Below are 12659 nucleotides of genomic sequence, written 5' to 3'. Positions count from 1 at the left end.
TGAATCTTAATCGCCTATAGCCTAGAATTAAATGCATGAGGAACATGGAATCACCTCAACGTTAGTGAGCCACTGTTGCAGCTTCCAAATAACTAACAAATATATTTTCCGAATGAGTGAGACACAACGTAATACACTGACACGTGACATCAAATTCTTATGTGTCGTAATTATGCGATTATTACAATAGCAACATTGTTCTTACATAGGACTTTGGAAATTGCTTTTATAATTGTTGAATAAGGAAGTGGAATAAGGAAGTCACTTCCTCTTGTGTACAGTACTTATAAAAACTCTCAGGTCATTAAGCAATTAAAATGCATTTACCAAAGTGTTATATATTATTTTATTACACAGGCACAAGAACAGTTTAATGTTAAATGTTACTGAGAATGCTAACAAATACAAAATACTGCTTTTAAGTGTCTAAAGGAAACAAAATATCCCAAAACAGTGTTCTTTACCACAGCCAAGGTTGGAGTAAAATCATGTTAGTTGTGGTTTGAGTAAGCTATCCCTTTTAAAGATGGTATAGTGTATGTTTGAAACACTTTCCCTAGCATGGACAGAAGTTTGCAGTTGTTTTTCCTAAGCATCCAACTTGCTGTTTGCAAATGGCTTTGGAATTTCTCTGCAGTATTTTCGGGTATCATTAAATGAATTGCTGCTTTCAACATCTTCAGTGGCGTACAGTCGTTGAGCATCAACTTTTTACTGTATCTGTAGAAAATATAATTGGTTATTTCGTTTGACTTGATTATGTAAACCTGGGACAATGAACATTCAGAAGAATGGATATTTACAGAATGTTCAGATAGAAATGTATAGTGTAGATCAGAAATGACTGTCAGATTGGAATAGTATAGAAGATAAAGCGTTTGCTATTCATTATATTTCTACCTTCAACATAGAGTTCCAGATACAGCCCTGCCATTCGTTGAAAGCAGAAAATCTAATGGTTTCTGAAAAGTAGTCGCTTCCTGAGGTCTGTATTTAAATTGTTTTAAAGGAGTATTAATTTTGGGGGGAATGTATTGAAATAGTTGCTGTCACCTCCAAAGTAAATATTTGCCCCCCCCCCCCCCCCCCAATATACACTGCTCAAAAAAATAAAGGGAACACTTAAACAACACAATGTAACTCCAAGTCAATCAAACTTCTGTGAAATCAAACTGTCCACTTAGGAAGCAACACTGATTGACAATAAATTCCACATGCTGTTGTGCAAATGGAATAGACAATAGGTGGAAATTATAGGCAATTAGCAAGACACCCCCAATAAAGGAGTGGTTCTGCAGGTGGTGACTACAGACCACTTCTCAGTTCCTACGCTTCCTGGCTGATGTTTTGGTCACTTTTGAATGCTGGCGGTGCTTTCACTCTAGTGGTAGCATGAGACTGAGTCTACAACCCACACAAGTGGCTCAGGTAGTGCAGCTCATCCAGGATGGTACATCAATGCGAGCTGTGGCAAGAAGGTTTGCTGTGTCAGTCAGCGTAGTGTCCAGAGCATGGAGGCGTTACCAGGAGACAGGCCAGTACATCAGGAGACGTGGAGGAGGCCGTAGGAGGACAACAACCTCAGCAGCAGGACCGCTACCTCTGCGTTTGTGCATGGAGGAGCAGGAGGAGCACTGCCAGATGACCTCCAGCAGGCCACAAATGTGCATGTGTCTGCTCAAACGGTCAGAAACAGACTCCATGAGGGTGGTATGAGGGCCGACGTCCACAGGTGGGGGTTGTGCTTACAGCCCAACACTGTGCAGGACGTTTGGCATTTGCCAGAGAACACCAAGATTGGCAAATTCGCCACTGGCGCCCTGTGCTCTTCACAGATGAAAGCAGGTTCACACCGAGCACGTGTGAAAGACGTGACAGTCTGGAGAGGCCGTGGAGAACGTTCTGCTGCCTGCAACATCCTCCAGCATGACCGGTTCGGCGGTGGGTCAGTCATGGTGTGGGGTGGTATTTCTTTGGGAGGCCGCACAGCACTCCATGTGCTCGCCAGAGGTAGCCTGACTGCCATTAGGTACCGAGATGAGATCCTCAGACCCCTTGTGAGACCATATGCTGGTGCGGTTGGCCCTGGGTTCCTCCTAATGCGAGACACTGCTAGACCTCATATGGCTGGAGTGTGTCAGCAGTTCCTGCAAGAGGAAGGCATTGATGCTATGGACTGGCCCACCCGTTCCCCAGACCTGAATCCAATTGAGCACGTCTGGGACATCATGTCTCGCTCCATCCACCAATGTCACGTTGCACCACAGACTGTTCAGGAGTTGGCGGATGCTTTAGTCCAGGTCTGGGAGGAGATCCCTCAGGAGACCATCCGACACCTCATCAGGAGCATGCCCAGGCGTTGTAGGGAGGTCATAGAGGCACGTGGAGGCCACACACACTACTGAGCCTCATTTTAACTTGTTTTAAGGACATTACATCAAAGTTGGATCAGCCTGTAGTGTGGTTTTCCACTTTAATTTTGAGTGTGACTCCAAATCCAGACCTCCATGGGTTGATAAATTTGATTTCCATTGATCATGTTTGTGTGATTTTGTTGTCAGCACATTCAACTATGTAAAGAAAAAAGTATTTTAATAAAAATATTTCATTCAGATCTAGGATGTTATTTTAGTGTTCGCTTTATTTTTTTTGAGCAGTGTAGTTACTTTCCATAAAGCATAGTTAAAACTATAGTTATCCCAGATCTGGTGTGTGGCCTGCAAGTGCTCTGTGACAGATACCATGTGCTTGAATGCATAATTAGGTGCGACAATGATTGCATGTGGCCTGACATTTTTTGTTGATTAACAGAATTGTGTGTGTGTGTGTGTGTGTGTGTGTGGTATACTCCTGGTTGTGTGTGATAGCGAGAGCAGCCTCTAAGTATCTGTCAGAGCCCATAGAGTTACTTCCACTAGTGTAACTATCTCTAACTCCGACTAGAGTATTTCAAACGGCTTCCATTTTACCACGCCAGTAGTGTTTGTGTGTTTCTGTCTGGGGCTCATCTTCCTTCACGCTAGCCTAGCCACCACAGTAATTAGGCCGTATCATTAGTAACCATTAGCATCAAGCACTGCTCATAAACCAAGCGTCAGTGCTCCGATTAACAAGAGCTGTGACCTTTGACCCCAAAACTCTGATGACGAACGTTGTACATACAGTAGTAGATTTTTAAATGGCCCAATGATTCCATGGTTTACTGCTCTCCGGAGAGAGTTCTGACAGAACTAGTGTTTCTGAATGAATTGGATGGCTTCCTCAAACGCTCATCCTTCGTATCCATTGCTCTTAGTCAGACCGAGAGTGCCAAGCGGTATGAGGAGCGCTGTGAAATGTCCAACGGCAGTGTTAGCTAGTCTGCAGATGTGTTCCAGAATCCATCAATCAAATGTATTTTAGAAAGTCGTTTTTACATCAGCAATTGTCACAAAGTGCTATACAGATACCCAGCCTCAAACCTCAAAGAGCAAGCAATGTAGAGGCAGCAGCAGCAGAGTGGCAAGGAAAAACTGTCTAGAAGGAAGAAACCCATTTGATTTATTTCACCTTTTTATTTAACCAGGTAGGCCAGTTGAGAACAAGTTCTCATTTACATCTGCAACCTGGCCAAGATAAAGCAAAGCAGTGCGACAAAAACAACAGCACAGAGTTACACAAACTTACAGTCAATAACACAATAGAAAAAAATCTATGTAAAGTATGTGCAAATGTAGAGGAGTAGGGGAGGTAAGGCAATAAATAGGCCATAGAGGCAGGATAATTACAATGTAGCATTAACACTGGAGTGATAGGTGTGCAGATGATGATGTGCAAGTAGAGATACTGGGGTGCAAAAGAGCAAGAAGATAAATAACAATATGGGGATGAGGTAGTTGGGTGTGCTGTTTACAGATTGGCTGTGTACAGGTACAGTGATCGGTAATATGCTTAGAGAGGGGAACCAGGCTCCGAGGGCTGGACAGTCCTCTTCTGCCTGTACCGACCATGTATTTCACTTTAAAAAAAATGTTTTACCTTTTATTTTGTCTGGCGGGTCAATTAACAAATGCTAATTTACGCTGATGGCAGTACGTGAACAAAGTACATGTTCTTCTCGAGAATCCTCGTCTTAATGCAGTTTGATCGAGGCTAATGGGTGGCTACTGTTTACTCTCTGAGGCACTCAGTGTTTTTACCGAGTCTTTCTCCTCCGCTGCTTAGTTTGCAGCCCAACATAATGCCTGCTGCGGTGCCCACTTAAAGAAGTTAATGCTTCTGGCTGCCGCCTGGGCTTGTGTACAGTAACATTATATTATGAGTGTGTGTGTTTTGATTTGTGTCTATATAGAGGTGTGTGTGTGTTTATCTGTTTGTGTAGAAATAACGGCGTTACTCCTACCCTGACGCCTGCCCCATTCATTAACACTACTCCTGAACATCAGTGTTCAGTTACGTTAAGCCACCAGAAACCCGAGCGGAGATGATCTGCGGTATATAAAGAGAGAAACCCATTCAGCAAACGCAATGGAGTCTCCGCTATTGGTTACTGCCTTTTTAGATATGGCTTCTGATTCATTAGTATGCAGTCGTTGTCATACGTGTATAATTACCACAAAGAGAGGGGAAAAAACACTTATTCTTCACACAGGAGAATAGGTGTGGCTTTCACCGAATGTGTTGTGATGAAAACGAAATGCTTGTATGAAATTATGCACAGTATGAAAAGACTTGGATGAAATTATTTGGACGACTTCCTTCTATTCAGTAAAACCTTCCACAACATACGCCGTGGCAAAATAGTGTAATATATTTTCCAGTATTGTTTTGATACTGTAAACCACCATTCAGATTGCTGCATGCTTGCTGGTAATTAACAATAACCTAGTAAGTCCTCCTTACCCCAGCCTTCACCATAGACAATGTGGTGAACCATTTTAAGATACAGTATAAAGGTAGATTTTAAAAAAATACAAATAAAATGGATTGGCATTGACAGTTCTATATACATTCGATACACTATATTCTATAATTCAGTGATAACTCACTTCCTCTGTGTATAACAGTCATTGTTGTCAGAAAAATGGTGGTGTTGTACAGGTACTGTACATCAGCTCAAAGCCATATAGACCTGCACAGATCCTGTATCTGTGTCCCATGTGTAGGCTATGACGGTTGGTCTTTTCCCACCTACATGATAACAGCTTCTCCCTGCTACCATAACAACATACTCACAATATGAGTACTTCCACCAGACATGGAACTCAAATTTTTTTTTTAAATAAGACGATTTTTGTTGGTTGGGCAGAAGTCATGAATACAGTTCTTTCTCGTGTTCTCTCTACTGTTCCTTACGCTTCTCTCTCTCAATTCAATTCATGGGACTTTATTGGCATGGGAAATATATGTTAACATTGCCAAAGCAAGTGAAGTCAATAATATACAAAAGTGAAAAAAAATAAAAATTAACAGTAAACATTACATCTACTGAAGTTTACAAATGTCACGTGTATATTTACACAGTGTTGTAACAATCTGCAAATGGTTAAAGTACAAAAGGGAAAATAAATAAACATAAATATGGGTTGTATTTACAATGGTGTTTGTTCTTCACTGGTTGCCTTTTTCTTGTGGCAACAGGTCACAAATCTTGCTTCTGTGATGGCACACTGTGGTATTTCACCCAGTAGATATGGGAGTTTATCAAAATCGGGTTTGATTTCGAATTCTTTGGATCTGTGTAATCTGAGGGAAATATGTGTCTCTAATATGGTCATACACTTGGCAGGAGGTTAGGAAGTGCAGCTTGGTTTCCACCTCATTTTGTGGGCAGTGTGCACATAGCTTGTCTTCTCTTGAGAGCCAGGTCTGCCTACGGTGGCCTTTCTCAATAGCAAGGCAATGCTCACTGAGTCTGTACATAGTCAAAGCTTTCCTTAAGGTTGGGCCAGTCACAGTGGTCAGGTATTCTCTGTTTAGGGCCAAATAGCATTTGCTCTTTTTGTTTGTTAATTCTTTCCAATGTGTCAAGTAATTATCTTTTTGTTTTCTCATGATTTGGTTGGGTAGAATGCCCTTCTTGCCTTGTCTCTCAGATCATTCACAGCTTTGTGGAAGTGACCTGTGGCGCTGATGTTTAGGCGAAGGTATGTATAGTTTTTTTGTGTGCTGACCCAAACCGCACTAGGGCAACTGTGTCTAGATGGAATTTGTGGTCCTGGCGACTGGACCTTTTTGGAACACCATTATTTTGGTCTTACTGAGATTACTGTTAGGGTCTGGAAGAATCTGTGTAGAAGATCTAGGTGCTGCTGTAGGCCTTCCTTGGTTGGTGACAGAAGCACCAGATCATCAGCAAACAGTAGACATTTGACTTCAGATTCTATTAGGGTGAGGCCAGGTTCTGCAGACTGTTCTAGTGCTCTCGCCAATTCGTTGATATATTTGTTGAAGAGGGTGGGGCTTAAGCTGCATCCTTGTCTCACCCCACGGCCCTGTGGGAAGAAATGTGTGTTTTTTGCTTATTTTAACCTCACACTTGTTAGTGTACATGGATTTTATAATGTATGTTTTTCCCCCAACACCACTTTACATCAATTTGTATAGCAGACCCTCATGCCAAATTGAGTCGTAGGCTTTTTTGAAATCAACAAAGCATGAGAAGATTTTGCCTTTGTTTTGGTTTGTTTGTCAATTAGGGTGTGCAGGGTGAATACGTGGTCTGTCATACGATAATTTGGTAAAAAGCCAATTTGACATTTGCTTAGTACATTGTCTTCACTGAGGGAATGTACGTGTCTGCTGTTGATGATAATACAGAGGATTTTCCCAAGGTTGTCCCAATGACGCATATCCCACGGTAGTTATTGGGGTCAAATTTGTCTCCACTTTTGTGGATTAGGGTGACCAGTCCTTGGTTCCATATATTGGGGAAGATGCCAGAGCTAAAAATGATATTAAAGAGTTTTAATATAGCCAATTGGAATGTGTTGTCTGTATATTTGATCATTTCATTGAGGATACCATCAACACCACAGGCCTTTTTTGGGTTGGAGGGTTTTTATTTTATTTTGTCCTGTAGTTCATTCAAGGTAATTGGAGAGTCCAGTGGGTTCTGGTCTTTAATAGTTGATTCTAAGATTTGTATTTGATCATGTATATGTTTTTGCTGTTTGTTCTTTGTTATAGAGACAAAAAGATTGGCGAAGTGGTTTACCCATACATCTCCATTTTGGATAGATAATTCTTCATTTTTGTTTAGTGTTTTCCAATTTCCCCAGAATTGTTTAGTCTATGGGTTCTTCAATTATAATGAGCTGATTTGATGTGCTGTTCCTTGGTGTGTTTCTTTATTTTAGTCATTCTCAATTTCTTTTAGGTTTTTGCATTCTTCATCAAACCATTTGTCATTGTCGCTCATTTTCTTTAGTTTTCTGTTTGTAATGTTTTAGATTTGATAGGAAAGCTGAGAGGTCAAATATACTGTTAAGATTTTCTACTGCCAAGTTTACACCTTCACTATTAGAGTGGAACGTTTTGTCCAGGAAGTTGTCTAAAGGGATTTAATTTGTTTTTTAGGGGGTAGGTTTCCACACCACATTCATTCCATCTATAGCATTTCTTAGCATCTCTGTTCCTTTGCCTCATGATTGAGTATTGCTCTGTTCAAGTAGACTGGTTTTGCTGTGATCTTATAGGGGTGTCAGTGGGCTGACTGAGGAAGCTCTGAGAGACTTTGGGTTGAGGTCAGTGATAAAATAGTCTACAGCACTACTGACGAGATGAGCTATAGGTGTACCTACAATAGGAGCCCCCTCGAAGCCTACCATTGGCTATGTACATACTCAGCGTGTGACAGAGCTGCAGGAGTTGTGACCCGTTTTTGTTGGTTATGTTGTCATAGTTGTGCCTAGGGGGGGCATATGAGGGAGGGAATGCTGTAACCTCCAGGCAGGTGTTTGTCCCCCTGTGTGCTGAGGGTGTCAGGTTCTTGTCCGGTTCTGGCATTTAGGTCGCCACAGACTAATACATGTCCCTGGGCCTGGAAATTATTGATTTCCCCCTCCAGGATGGAGAAGCTCCATTAAACACACTCCAGCCGCGGCCTCGCAGGACCTGCCCTTTAGTTCCGCCGTGGCTAGCCATCCCAGAGACCTTTACCGTCGTTAGCGTAGCAAAACTTTGTGGCTTGCTACACTATTAGTGGTTAGCGGCTAACAGCTAACAGACCGTCTCAGACCGATGCACTCAAGGGAGCTCATTTTTCTCTCTCTCTCCATAAGACCCTTTTGCCCTTTTCTTTCTCTTGCTCTTTCTGATCTCTCTCTTTCTCTCGCTTTCATTCTTTCAATCCCACTCTCCCCTCCAAACCACAGTCCGGGAAAGCAAATTAGATGCTAAAAGACACAAATGGGGGTTAAGTGCACTCTGGGCTTCTTCCTTGGAGTCAGCACATTCTGATCTGTCCATTCTCTGAAAAACTCTTGTGGTTTGTTGGAGAAGGGGGGGGGGACTTACAACAAGAGTTTTTACAATACTGGAACAGAGAGGAGATGGATGAGTGTGTAGGGTAGAGCGGAAGGGATGGGGGGGACGGAGGGAGGCATTTTTGGAGGATGATGAAGCGCCTGGTTCCCGACAGTCAGACTAAGAAAAATCAGATGTTAGTCCTGCAGGGGGTGTGTGTGTGTGTGTGTGTCTGTCCAATGATAACATCTCCAGCTGCAACAAATCAGTCACACATAAACAAGCTGCAATTGTATTTTGTGGGAAGAAAGCGGTGGCCATTATTTTTACTGTTAGCGGAAATACCTGCATACCTGAGGTGTCTACACACAATCCATGTCATGTTGTTAAACCCCCCCTAAAACAGTTCCTAAACACAGAGAGGCTCTCAAAGTATAAAGTAAAGGGGAAAAGGCTTGTATCAGGAGGGTTTAGGCCTATTAAACCGTTTTTAGGCCCACATATGTCATTGTAACTGGCAATGTTTATATCAGGGACTGATACTGCATATAACAGCAGGGAGAGGAGGAGACTTTGGAAGTGTGTGTGTCGACCATCTTTGTGTGTTTCTGCTATCCTTGTGTCTGATTGTGTGTGAGGGGAAGGTCACTCAGTGAGGGACAGATGACCGATAGTGACCCAAGGACAGCCGGGGGAGCGTGGTGGAGCCCTTGGGCTGAGAGAAGGGTAAGACTGTCTGCCCTGGGCCAGAGGGCCAGCAGTGGCTGGATGAGAGTGTGGGCTGTGATTCGCTGTGGCACTGGATGGCAGGAAGCATACTGCTCCCCGCGGAGGGGGTGTGGATGGATGGATGGATGGAGGGAGGGAGGGTGCTGAAGGGAATAGTGTCAGTCAGCGGGGCACACACGCGCATAGATATATCTATATAGATAGGTGTGTTATACACACGCGCACACACACACACACACACACACACACACACACACACACACACACACACACACATCTATCTATGAATATATATGAATGACACAGGGGACAGTAGCATGTACTGACACATTCAGACAGATGGATATAGCTGCACAATCTGACACACACACGCATGCAGTGTCACTGACTGACCTCAGCTTAATCTCCAGATAGTTATTCAAATGCACCGGGACCAACTGGGGCGAGATCTCAGTAGATTAGCTGTGGCTCTGCTTGATGCTACTTGGCACCAGCAGCAGTGGCCACTAAGACACGCTAGTATAAATGCCTGTTGGTCTGGAGACACCCAGCTCAGTGGAGCTTAAACCTTCTGCTTCATGCCCTTCTGACCCCCCCCCCCCCCCCCCCCCCCCACACACACACACACACACACACACACACACACTGCTCTCTTGACCTGGCAAGAGCCCTCCGTGGCTCCACAAACACCCAGGCCTCATTACGTATGCGGAAGGTTACCAGGTAATAAGCGCCATGGCGGCAGCCAGGGCCCCGAAGCCCAGCCCTGGTCTACTTGACCCAGATGAGTGGCAGTCGCTCGGTACGTGACCTGTTTTAAGGCAAAGATCAGGGGACGTGGGCTACGCTGGAGCCGAAATGAAGCCTCTGAAGTGGGTGTTGCTGTCTCGCGCCTCTTTGACCTAGTTTAATCCCTGGGAATGGAATGGTTGGAGGCGTTTGCAACGATGATAAACTCATTTCGGCATCATTTTCGTAGAGAAACACAATTTTCTGGTCCAGTCATGCTATTTGAGGAGGTGAACTAGGAGAGTGTTTTTAATCCACTAAGTGGCAGACCGATGGAGGGAAACCGAAACACGGGGAGAATTGACCGGCCTGGAAAAAAGAGGGCATCGCTAGCATTTGATAGTTTTGTATAAAAGCTACACTTTTAAACCCTAAGAGAGAGACACACGAACGTACACATGCAGAAAAGGGGGATACCTAGTCAGTTGTACAACTGAATGCATTCAACCTAAATGTGTCTTGTGTATTTAACCCAACACCTCTGAATCAGAGAGGAGCGGGGGGGCTGCCTTAATCGGCATCCACGTCTTCGGCGCCTGGGGAACAGCGGGTTAACTGCCTTGCTCAGGGGCAGAACGACAGCTCTTTATCTTGTCAGCTCGGGACTTCGATTCAGCAACCTTTCGGTTACTGGCCCAACCCTCCTACACGCCAGGCTACCTGCCGCACGGGTGTGTTTGTGTGTGTTACCATGAGGCGTCACGATCCAATGACTTTTGGATCAACTGTCATCCCTGGCGGTGCTAAAGGTCTCCGTGAGTGTGTGTTGCATTGTACAGTTCACTGGTGAGCAATGGGGTAAGATAAGATGTATGCTTGTGGGATGCTAACGAACCCATCAGTGAAGCACTCCTGCAAGACTGTCCTCCAATCAAAGATGGTCCTGCAAAGTGGATTGTGTGTGTGTGTGTGTGTGTGTAAGAAGGAGGGAGGGCTTGGCTCGATGGTGCAGGTGGGAAGCCGGGAACACACTAGGTCACTAAGATGTTTGGGGAGAGAGGAAGAGACGGAGAGTTGGATGAAGAAAGAGAAAGGGAGGGGTTAAGAAAACACTTAGAGGAGGGGGAGGTTGCTGTCAGTGGTAATCCTCTTTTGGCCTCTAAGCACAAGGCAGTAAGGAGCCGAATAATGTTTCCCCCTGTCGACAGATTTTCAACTTCATATCTCCATTATCGTTATCTTTGTGAAGCTTTTAGTCTTCTCTCTCTCTCTCTCTCTCTCTCCCTCCCTCTCCATTCTTTGTCCTTTCCTTCACTCATTCGCTCCCCGTCTAGCTCCAGCACTTACTGTACATGTTTTTAATGGTTAGTTATTAAACTAAAGGGTAATTATGTAGTATTTGAATGTATCCATTTTTGAATGTATCAGTTTTCAGTCAGCTAGAGGAGGCACAATGGTCCTAAAAGGGCTCTGTCTGCCTGTGTGTGTGTGTGTACCTCTGTGTCTGACTAAGAGAGAACATTTCAGAGCTTTACTTGCCAGTTAAGGGAAAGTGAGCAATGGAGCGCGAGAGAGAGATGGAGACCGAGCGATAGAGAGAGATGTTCCAGTTGGGAGTTTTGCGGAGGAGTGTAGCAGCAGAATGCCAATGGCGATGAAGGCCCGGCCGACTGTGAGTGGTTGTTTCACTAGTTGTTCCTCCCTGTCACTTAAACCGTATCCCATGGAGACGGAGGACCTTTAAAGTCTGCCTCTTGGCCCCACTGCAGGGCCTTCGCACCCCTATCACTCTCTTCTGCCTTCCCTCCTAGCACCATCCTTCCCTCTCTTCCCTTCCATCTCTCTATCCCTCCATCCTCCCACATCTATTTATATATGAGACACATTAATATGTGACTGTGTAGCATGTGATGGAGGTTCGGGATAGTCTCATTCTTTCAATCTGGGCTGACAGGATAGCATCACACACTCAATGCCTCCCCCCTTTTGATTCAGTTGGTAAAAGCTAGCTATTCTGTGTGTGGTAAGTGACTCAACTGGAAGAGATATGCTGTAGAATATGTTAGGATGACTGGCTAGGTGTGCGTCTTAGTGTGTATGCATGTGTGTGTGTGTTTTGCGAGTGCTAAGAGGTTTGTCTATTCTCACCACATCTGTTATGTGAGCTAATAAGTCTTCATTGAGATCCTCTCCACTCTCCACTCCACCACACCCCATTCTTGTATCCAGCCTGAAAAAAATCTGTTCTCATTCTTTTCTCTTTCTCCCCCCTCTCTTCTTACCCCACCCTGTCTTGGCCCTTGTTCTCTGCCAAGCCAAACCCGTGAGCATCGGGGTGGGTGCGTATCTTTACCCTCCTTTTTCCAGCCATTCCAATCCTCTGTTTCTCTACATCCTTCCCTCAGCCCAACCCATCCTTCAAACATGGTTATATTCATTAGGCACTGAACATAAGAAACAGGGATGGGACTATCTGGACTTGAGCAATAACAACAGCTTGTTTTTAGTTAATGGTTTTAAGGTGTTCTACTGCTCTTTGCCCTAATGAATAATACCCAGTTAATTTCCTCCATGTTAGACTGCTTGTTTTTGATGCAGTAACTAACATGACTCATTATTTATTGAAAATACAGTTTATCAGTGGAGAACATCAATGGTAAACGCTGCGAATGTAAACTTTGATATCCAGCACATCAGATAAACAGCTAGGATACCCACAGAGGGATGCCAATAGGCTGTGGGGGTGGGGCTTCTGT

The 12659-nt window shown here is 44.2% G+C and overlaps 1 protein-coding gene across 1 annotated transcript in view; it reads left to right on the top strand.

The window, feature by feature from the left end:
• The window catches only part of LOC109903621 (poliovirus receptor), a 78692-nt gene that overhangs the window by 55859 nt on the left and 10174 nt on the right, over positions 1-12659 (top strand). The window lies entirely within an intron of this gene.

The sequence above is a fragment of the Oncorhynchus kisutch genome, linkage group LG14, assembly GCF_002021735.2.
Source record: "Oncorhynchus kisutch isolate 150728-3 linkage group LG14, Okis_V2, whole genome shotgun sequence".
Taxonomy (NCBI): domain Eukaryota; kingdom Metazoa; phylum Chordata; class Actinopteri; order Salmoniformes; family Salmonidae; genus Oncorhynchus; species Oncorhynchus kisutch.
The sequence above is the reverse complement of the archived record's forward strand: the minus strand, read 5'-3'. Positions and strand labels throughout refer to the sequence as shown.